Consider the following 10,662-nt stretch of genomic DNA (forward strand, 5'->3'; position numbering starts at 1 on the left):
CGAGGGAGGGAAAGAAGGGGGAAGGAAAGGAGAAAAGGAGAAAAGAAAGGAGGGAAGGCAGGGGAGAAGGAAGTGAGGGGTGAGGGAAGAAAAGGGTATGGAAAAGAAGAAATGAGGGAAGAGAAGAGGGAGGGAAGGAATAAGATACCTAACCTTTGATGTTTATATGATTTGATAGTATGGGAATATCTCGAAATGTAGTTGTATTGTTTTTTACAAGTTATGGATTTTGTATTTTCGTTTTACCAATAAAATCTTATTTAATTAAAAAAAAATAACCAAATTTTTTCACCCAGGTGACATGTTCCTCCTCTAGCTTACGTTCCAACGAAAATCTATGTAACACTTTGATCGATCTCTTTTCTGTCTGTATCAAAGGTTTATCTAATATTGTGTAATCTTTGGTAATACCTTCCTTTTTTCTATCCTGTGCAAACCTTGGTTGTATCTGTAAATAAGACCACCATTCCACTTGGAATTTTCTTTATAGTTACAGGTTGCATCTCTCATTGGTTAGTTTCCATCCTTTTGGTACTTTGGAAAATAAATAGTCGTCTTTGTCTTCATAGGAGCCCCTCAAATATTGGAACATTGTTGTCATATCTCCGCTAGTCCTCCTCATTAGGACTTGCATGTCCACAACATATGATAAAAACTGCCTGGTGTTTTTTTACACTTCCAACAATTTGGGGCCAGTTTTTAAACGTTTTGGAGAGCCGTGTTGGGGGGAGATGCCATCTGTAGAACATCTTATAAAAATTTTCTTTATACGACGTAGCCAATGTTAGTTTCCGATTACGTATCCAAAGTTTTTCCCACTTAACCGATTCCCCATTATAATCAAATTTTTTCACCCAGGCGACCATAGTTTCTTTGACATGTTCCTCCTCTAGCTTATGTTCCAAGAAAAATCCATATAACACTTTGATCAACCTGTTTTCTGTCTGCATCAAAGGTTTATCTAATATTGTGTAATCTTTGGTAATACCTTTCTTCTTCCTATCCTGTGCAAACCTTGGTTGTATCTGTAAATAAGACCACCATTCTACTTGGAATTTTCTTTTTAGTTATAGGTTGCATCTCTCTTTGGTTAGTTTCCATCCATCGTTTCTTTTGGTACTTTGGAAAATAAATGGACGTCTTTGTCTTCATAGGAGCCCCTCAAATATTGGAACACTGTTACCATGTCTCCTCTAGTCCTTCTCATTAGACTAGGCATGCCCAATTCCTATAACCATTCTTTGTACGTTTTAACCTCCAGCACCCTAATTACCAAAAATACATTTTCTGTTTTAGACTTTACAAATACTTGTAAGTGATACTCCATTGAAACAATTGCAGATGGAGATCTCTGAGTTTATATTACAAGGGATAAAACCAAGAATTACATATAAATTATTCCAAGACGTTAAGGAAAGAGGAGGTTGGTTTACCAGATTGCTGCTTCGATCCTTGGAAGAGGCGCCAGAGTCTCTCTGCGCGTCACTCTCCCCTAAGGTGACCAGACGTCCCGCTTTTGGCGGGACACACCCGCCTTCCAACGCATTTTCCCGCGTCCCGCCCGCCTTTTTAAAAGGCACGCTTTTTTTGGCGCTCGCAGCTCCCGCCCATCAGCTGCTAGCTTGCTGGGCTGGCTCATCGTTCTGTTCTCTATCCTACCAGATGAGCCAGCCCAGCAAGCTAGCAGCTGATGGGCGGGAGCTGCGAGCGCCAAAAAAAGCGTGCTTTTAGCCTTTCACCTACTACCTACAAATTTAAGCCAGCCCAGCCTCCCGCTCACTGATTGGATTGGCCTGGACTCCAGCCAATCAGTGAGCTGGCTGGGATGGGAAATTTTCAGCACGCTTGCGCGAGTTTCCATTTCCTTTCTACAAAAGACGAAAGAGGTTGCAGCTGCGCTGACTGGTGAGTAATCTAATTCTAATCGAATTTTCCGCTCGCCGCGGCAGGAGGAGAGGGTGGGGGCAGCTGCAGTCGCCTGCGGCAGAGAAGTTCCATGCGGTGCAGGGGCTCCCGCCGCCCGGCAGAAGCCCCTGAACCACGTGCGGGCGGCTGCCCCCTCCTCCTCCCTGTCCTCCTGCGGCCGCGAGGAGTAGTCCGTTCGTGCAGAAATTGCCCGCCCTGGCTGAGTGAATTGGGATCGCCTGCGGCCGCGAGGAATACTCCGTTCGTGCAGGAGTCGGGCGGCTCGGCTGCCCCCTCCTCCTCCCTCTCCTGCGGCCGCGAGTAGTAGTCCGTTCGTGCAGAGATTGCCCGCCCTGGCTGAGTGAATTGGGATCGCCTGCGGCCACGAGGAATATTCCGTTCGTGCAGGAGTCGGGCGGCTCGGCTGCCCCCTCCTCCTCCCTCTCCTGCGGCCGCGAGGAGTAGTCCATTCGTGCAGAAATTGCCCGCCCTGGCTGAGTGAATTGGGATCGCCTGCGGCCGTGAGGAATCCATTTGTGCAGGGGTCCTCGCGGCCGCAGGCGATCCCAATTAAATTCACTCTGTGCGGGCGGCAGGCGCTGCGCCCACGAGGAGCTGCCTCTTCGTGAATGGGATCGCTGCCTCCGAGAGCATGGGTGCAGCGGCTGCCGCCCGCACAGAACGTCGTGCGGGGGTCCCGCCGCCCGGCAGAAGCCCCGGGACCCAGTGCAAATTCGCTGCGCAAGGTGAAACGGCTGGCAGCAGCCTCGCTCTCCTGCTGCGGCTTCTGTTTCAGTAGGGAAGAAAACTTCCTTTCGCTTCCCGGGCTTCTGCCGCCCGGCAGAAGCCCCGGGACCCAGTCAAATTCGGGAAGCGAAAGGAAGTTTTCTTCCCTACTGAAACAGAAGCCGTAGCAGGAGAGCGAGGCTGCTGCCGGCCGTTTCACTTTGCGCAGCGAATTTGACTGGGTCCCGGGCTTCTGCCACCCGGCAGAAGCCCCGGGACCCAGTCAAATTCGCTGCGCAAGGTGAAACGGCTGGCAGCAGCCTCGCTCTCCTGCAGCCAGCGTCCATTTCAGTCGCTTCCCTTGTCCGTCTTGATTGCTGGAAGCAGTAACAAACGGCGCGTCCGCTCCGCATCGCCCTGACAACCACCCCAGCCGGCGGCTACCGGGCCTCGCTGGAGTCAATTGCAAAACTGCGTTCAGCGCTTTGAGGACCTGAGGCATCTTGGGAAATGTAGTTCCCTATCAGAAAGAATGGAGTAGCTGCGAATTTGTAACAACATAATATAACTTGGTGCTTCGCAGGTTACGAAAATCTCGTTTGATTTGCACACTGTTTTTTAAAAGTTAGATAAAGAAATTATGCTGTGAAAGCGACTAGATAGCCCCCCTCCCCTTCCTGTGTGTGAGAAAGGGAAGGAGAGGAAGGAAGGAGGGAGGGGGGAGGAAAAGAAGAAGGGAGGGGGGGAGAAGATGGAAGGAGAAAAGATGGATGGAAGGAGAAAGAATGGAAGGAGAAGGAGGAAGATGGAAGAAGAAAGGAAGAAAAAGAAGAAGGGAGGGAGAAGGAAGGAGGTAGGAAGAAAAGGGGAAGAGAGGGAAAGAGCAGAAAGACAAAGAGGATGAAGTTGATAGGCAAGAGGAAGGGGGAAGGGAAAAAAGAGGGAGAGAGGAAAGAAGAAAGGATGGAACTAGAAAGGGAAGAAGGGAAGGAGGGAGGAAAGGGGAAGACAGGGAAAGAGCAGAAAGACAGAGAAGGTGAAGGTAGATAGGCAGAAGGAAGGAAGAAGCAAGAAATAGGAAAGGATTGAAGGAGAAAGGAACAAAAGCAAAGAGGAAGGGAGAAATGGAAAGAGCAGAAAGACAGAGAAGGTAGATAGGCAAAAGAAATGAAGCTGAAAGAATGGAAGGAGGAAGGAAGAGAAAAAAGGAAGAAGGGAGTGAGTGAGGAAAGGAGATGATGGAAGGAGAAAGGAAGGAAGAGAGGGAAAGAGCAGAAGATGGATATGTTGGCATGAAAGGGATCCGGGCACAATCTCACCTGTTCCAAGTAAAGTTGCCTTTTGCAATTGGCTACCGGTAATCCTCGACTTACGACCAGGATTGATCCCCCAATTTCTGTTGCTAAGGGAGACGTTTGTTAAATGATTTTTGCCTCATTTTGCGACCTTTTATTGCCACGTTAAGTGAATCATGGTGGTTGTTAAGTCAGGAACATGGCTGTTTAGTGACCAAAATTACAATGGCATTGAAAAAAGTGACTGATGACCATTTTTCACACTTAGCGACCATTTTCACACTTAGCGACCGTTGTGGCATCCTCATGGTTACACGATCAAAATGTTGATGTTTGGCAACAGATTCGTATTTCTGATGATAGTTTGAAATGGTGACAGTATAAATTATTGCTGGTGTAATACTTAACAATGGTTTTTAAGGATTTCTTTTATTTATAGAATACCTTTTTTATTATTTTGGGGGGGATTTTTACTTTTAAATTGTTTATAAAATGTATTTACTACAAGAAATGTTCCTTTTTGCAAATGTGATCTTTGCAAATCTTTGTGATGCAATATGTTCAGACCAGGTTTATGTGTCTCAAAGTGGCTGCTATTCTATGGGCAGGCCAGGTTGGTGCAAGGCAGCTTTGCCAGATTTGGTGTGTTTCACCCTCATTGAATTTTATATCGTATAAAGAATGGAAGGAGGAAGGAAGAGAAAAAAGGAGGAAGGGAGTGAGTGAGGAAAGAAGAGGATGGAAGGAGGGAGGAAGGAAGGAAGAGAGGGAAAGAGCAGAAGACAGATAAGGTGAAGGTAGATAAGCAAGAGGAATGAAGGAAGAAGTGAGGAGTCTCGAGGAGGGGGAAAACATTTAGTGACCAAAGTTACAATGGCATTGAAAAAAGTGACTGATGACCATTTTTCACACTTAGCGACCGTTGCGACCATTTTTCACACTTAGCGACCGTTGCAGCCTCCTCATGGTCACGTGATCAAAATTTTGTTTGGCAACAGATTCGTATTTATTCTGGTTTCAGTGTCCTGGGGTGACCTTTTGACAAAAAAAGTTTTTTTAATCAAGCCCCCCCCCCCCCCCCCCCCGGTCAAGGGTGTCCCTCTTTTCCAATCTGAAAAACTGGTCACCTTACTCTCCCCTCTCGTCTTCCGTGAGTGTTTCGGAAGAAGTTCCTCTGTGCTCCTTTCCCCCCATCCTTTCTAGCAATTCAGTACTCGATGGTTTTAACTCCTTTAAGGTCAACTGGAAGGGCCCGCAATTTTACTGTTGGCTCTTCAGTCACAGATGCTGCCATCTCCTGATAGGAGGCTGAAAAACAGGCTTGTCCTATCTAACTATGGCATTGGCCAGATCCTCTCACTGATTATGTGCTATCAGTCATGTTCAGACTCCTAGCAACCTGTATTTGTACCTGAGTCAAGAGAAATATAATAAGTACTGAAAAACTGCTATCACATCACTCCGCTCCTTCTCTCTGTTACCCAATTCCTACAACTGTTCATCGTATGTTTTACCCTCCAGTCCCCTACATCAGTGATCCCCAACCCCCGGTCCGCGGACCGGTGCCGGGCCGTGGAGTACCTGGCACCGGGCCGCGCAGCGGCCGGGGGCCATGATCGCTGCAGCGGCCGGGGGCCATGATCGCTGCAGCGGCCAGGGGCCATAGTTTCTTTCTGTATGCAAATTAGGGCTAACTGGCACAAGGGGTGTTACTGGACCGCTGGTGGCACTCTGACGTCACCAGCGGCCCACCGCCCCCCTGTGTCCAGCGCCGCCCTTCTCATTCCTTTTCAGCGCTTCAGCGCTGGCTGATTTCTGAAAAAAACCTAAGAGCGCCTGCGCAGCTACGTAGGGCTAGCGTAGACAGCGCTAGTAGCGTAGCCTTGCGTAGGCGCAGTTTGTGCTACGCTATCTACGCTAGCCATACTGAACAATCAATGTGTCATCGCGAACAATGCTCCTCCATCCCTGCGCGCGCTCAGCGGGCCACGGTAAAATTATCAAAGGCTGACTGGTCCGCGGCGATAAAAAGGTTGGGGACCACTGCCCTACATGACTTTGTTCTTCTTCTCTGCACTCTTTCTGCAGCCTAAACACTTTTGTATTCTGGTGACCAAAACTGGATGCAGGATTCAAAGTGCTGTTCCCCACAACTGGATGTCACCTGCAAATTTGATGAGTTCTCTTCCAATCTCTTCATCTAAGTCAAGTTTGAACAAACTGGATATTCTAGCACTCAAGCTGCTGTCCCAAAGATGCTTTTCCAAACCCAACTTTTGCAGGAGTAAACTTCCAAAATTTTACCACCAAGGTGTCAACAGAAATCCTGAGGACTGTGTGCTTCTCCCAAGACTTGTCTTTGTGAGACTCCAAACAGTAGGGAGCTTCAGTTCAGTGTCAATTAGCAACCAAATAGAGGTGCCAACAGGTACAGAGATGAAAATAAGTAACAGCTGATTGAAACTTCCCTTAGCACCAAACAGGTAAATATGTTGCTGCCAAACAGGAAGGAAACACTGTACCTTATGCCTTCCCCTTGATTTTCAAGGAAATATTAAAAAGGCAGAATATTATACCTCCCTGGATGAGAAAAGGAGAAACAGCCCCCACCTTTCTTAATAGCCCCAGAAAGACAAAAGACATCTCATCTGCAACACAAACCATCTTCAGCTCCAGGGTGATGGGATTAGCCCTCCTCATTCAGATCCAAACAAGCCATTAAGCCATAATAGGAATTGCCCAAAGCCCCTTCGTTACCACCACACCGCAAGACTCAACCCTGTTTTTCGGCCTCCTATCAGGAGATGGCAGCATCTGTGACTGAAGAGCCAACAGTACAATTGCGGCCTCTGTGACTGAGTTTAAAGGAGATAAAACCATCGAGAACTGCATGGCTAGAAAGGATGGGAGCAGGCGAGAAGCCCAGAGGAACTTCCTCTTCTGAAACAGTCACGGGGTGGATTTGCCTCCCCCCCCCCCCGCACAGAACGGGCGAATATTTCTGTTTTCTCAGCTGGAAGGCTGGCAAAGGAGCCTCGTTTTCCCGCTGCCGCAGCTGCTTCTCTCTCAGCTCCGAACAATCTATGCCCCCCCAACACACACACACATCGCACAAAGTAGGTAGACAAACCCTCCCCATCTAGCTGCTTTTTCTGGCCGGGACGGTGCGTGCGTGCGGGGAGACGCCCCTCAAGCATGCGCCAAAGGACAGCAAAGGCTCGCTTAAGGAGGGTCTTAAACAGCAAAAGCTCGCCTAAGGAGGGTCTTAACAGGACGAAAAAAGGACGCGGCTTCTCTCCTGCACTAAGGCTCCCGCCATCGCCTTGCCCTGTTATTCCCCCCCCCCCACGAGAGGAGGAGGAGGAGGGTCGCTGGAGCCTTAGTGCACGAGCGAAACGGCCCCGTACATTATTTCACGCTTGGCTGAGGAGCTGGGGGACACGGCAAGGCTGGGCCTTAATGCAGGAGAGAAGCCACGTTCTTTTGCGTCCTGCTAGGATCCTCCTTAAGTGAGCAGACAGCTACTCCGCTGGAGCCTTCGCTGCACTTTGGCGCTCCCTTAAAGTGGGGGGGGGTCGTCTCCCTGCGCGTGCGTGCACCCTCCCGCCCTTCCCACAGCCAGCCACCCTCTTGCGAGAGGAGGAGGAGGAGGGCCGACCGAAAGGAAGCCTCCGCCACAGCTGCCAATCAATTTCCAAAAAGAAGAGAACACAGAGGAGCTGTGGCTACCGGAACCCACCCCTGGTCCAAAGCTTCTCCACCATTCTCAGCACCCAGAAGCTGCTGGGGAGGAGAGGGGCATACAGGGCTCTTAAAACCAGATGTGAAGCAGCAGCAGCTAGTGATAACTTTGCAGTTACTTTGTGCTGAGTTTTCAAGCCTGCATTAAAACACATCTCATGCCAAGAACTGTGTCACTTGCTGTTTTCTGGTGCGGGAGGCTTGGAACATGACTAAGTCAGTGTTCCCTCCTCCTCCCCTCCTTGTCTCCAGCTGGTTGCCTACCTGTTCCCTGCAGGGTATAAGAAGGCAGGGGAGTATCATGGGAAATGCTGAGGGAACAGTGATGGAGGCCACTGCTGGAGTGGCGGTGGATCTATCCCTAGGGGCAGTCCTTCCAGCGCAGGACGATGGGGTTTCCCAGTTAAGATATATGCCCCAAGACGTGTGAGGCCCGCTGACATGTACAGCTGGTCCATGCGGCATCTGTCCAGGACAGAGGACAAGAGATGGGACCCACCGGAGAATGGTGGTGGAGTTCATTGGCAGCTGGTGATTTGGGACCCTGCTACTGACATCAATTCTGTCTGGCAGCTATTCGACGCGGTGGCGGGAGAGTTGCCTGTCTGAAGGTGATGATGATGAGGGGTGGAGTTTTTCCACTGAGCCTGGCAGTCAAACAATGGTGCTGCTTTGGGAGCGGTTTGGTGAGGCCATTTTTGAGACGTTGGTCCTGGCAGCGTGGGGAGTTGAAGGGGGGGGGAGACAGCAGCCACACCGAGGGCCCTGTTGCAGTTCAGTCAAGCCGGTGGGTCCACCCACCCAGTTCTGCTTGGCCAGCCTGAAACTCCGGCTAGATGATGGCCATGGCAGATCTCAGGAGACCCAAGTGGTGAGGGGACCTGGGACCAGGCCCCTCCTTGACAGAGTTTGGCAGAAGCTCTGGCCAAAACCAAGGTGAGGCAACAAGACTTTTTAATAGTAGAAAACAATGGATGCCCCCTCGGCAGGGCAGCCCACCTCTGGCACGGCAGTGACCAGTGCCTAGGGGAGCTCATCAGATCCCATTGATTCCAGGGTGGCCTCTGGGCAGAGGTGGGATTCAGCCAGTTCGGATCAGTTTCGGCAAGCCAGTTGTTAAAATTCTCCGCGGTTCAGTGAACCGGCTAATTCCACCATTGGCTGGTCCCACCACCACACATTTTTGGGGCCTGAAAAACAGCTAAAAATGCCCCCCAAAACCCTCTCAGAAACAGCCTGAAAAATGGCCTGGAAATGGCCAAAAAATTGGTCCAAAAAAAAAGCCCTGAAAATGTCTACAAATGGCCAAAAACAGCGCAAAAAACCTCCGAGAAACAGGCTGAAAAAGAGCCAAAACCCACCCCAGAAAACAGCCTGGAAATGGTCCAGAAAACGGCCAAAAAAGTCCCAAAATACAGCCCACAAAATGGCTATGAACAGCCCAAAATGGGCCAAAAACCACCCTGGAAACAGCCTAAAAAACAGCCCCAAAATGGCCACAAAAAACTTCAAAAAAGGCCACAAAACACCTGAAAACATCCCCAAATATCCCCCAAAATACAATCTGACAACAGTCTGAAAATGGCCCATAAAGGGCTGGTAAATGGCCCACAAATTGTCCAAATATTTCCCCAAAAGCAGCCCCCCAAATGGCCCCAAACCAGCCTGTAAATGGCCCCAAAACACTCTAGAAACCGCCTAAAAACAACCCGAACTGGGCCAAAAAACAATCCATAACAGGCCAAAAATGGCCCAAATTACTGCCTGACAACAGCCCAGAAAATGCCCCCAATGGGCCTGAAAAACAGCCAAAAACTGCCTCTATCTCTCTGTTCTCTACTTCCTCTTGCTCTGTTCCTCTGCCCTCTTTCCAGACCTTCCTTCTCTCCTTCCTCCCTTCTGCTTCCCTCTCTCCTGTCTCCTCGCTCTCGCTTTCCCTCTCTTTTTCTCCCTTCCAGTCTCTATTTTGCATGGTGTATTTCAGCATTTCAGCAAACCCCATTCAATATCAATGGGATTAATAATTATATTCAAAAAAACTATTTTTCTTATTACTAATTTTACATACCTTCTCCTTTTAAAGGTCTACCTATATACGAGTTCAATTGGTTTCCCCGCCCCCCCAAGCCTCTTTTTTGGCCGAAATGTGAGAGGGATTCAGGTTTCCAGCTATCCCCATAATACTATTACATAGTTATACATCAGTAAGCACCAATATTTTTTAGGTCTCGTGTTGTAATTTTAAATATATTTTGTTAGGCGTATTTCCAAATTCCCCCTCCATTCTTTTTCTTTTTCTATCCCCTGGTAACTTTTCCAACTGATATTTTTCTAATCCTGTTGCAGCAGATTGTGGTTTGTAATCTACTTACGAAAGATCAGGACTTGAGACCACGAAGGAAGAGAAACAGGTTTATTGGATGCATTGAGTTCAGTGTGTTCACACACCAACATCTGAACTGGCCTGGCTACGCCCAGGGTAGTGATTTTATACCTTTAATCAAACTTCGTCAATCAGAGGGCGTTTAAAGAGGCGTATTCATACAAAACGTAAAAACCCCTGTCCAGAACAGGGAAGTACATCTTGGAAAAATACAAAAGCAGATATTCATACCAACAGTTTTCTGCAACTTCTCTATTCTATCTCTCCCCCGCGTATGGCTTCCTGTGCCCCTCCTTTACAGAGTCTTGCCACACTGTTCAGCCCTATTTGTAATATGAGGAAGTTAAAACTCAACTTTGGGACTCCAGGGCACTGGAGTAAAAGGCCAAACTAAAATGAATCTATAAGGTCCATTCTATTAAGACCACCTAACCTGGCCAGCCACTGGTGGGTTTACCTGTGCAACCCATGCTGTATCATTCCCCCCTATTGAAACTTCACCCAATCCTAAGATTACTGTGTAGTTTCATAAATGGCAGGTTCCTCTCCATGAAGCATGAGCCCAACATATTTGCTCGAGTGTCCTTCTTCTGAGCGTCCCACCAGGGCCAG

This window comes from Thamnophis sirtalis, unplaced genomic scaffold, assembly GCF_051295495.1.
Source record: "Thamnophis sirtalis isolate CommonGarterSnake01/CBP01778 unplaced genomic scaffold, rThaSir2_p1.2 scaffold_3, whole genome shotgun sequence".
In the NCBI taxonomy this organism is placed as follows: domain Eukaryota; kingdom Metazoa; phylum Chordata; class Lepidosauria; order Squamata; family Natricidae; genus Thamnophis; species Thamnophis sirtalis.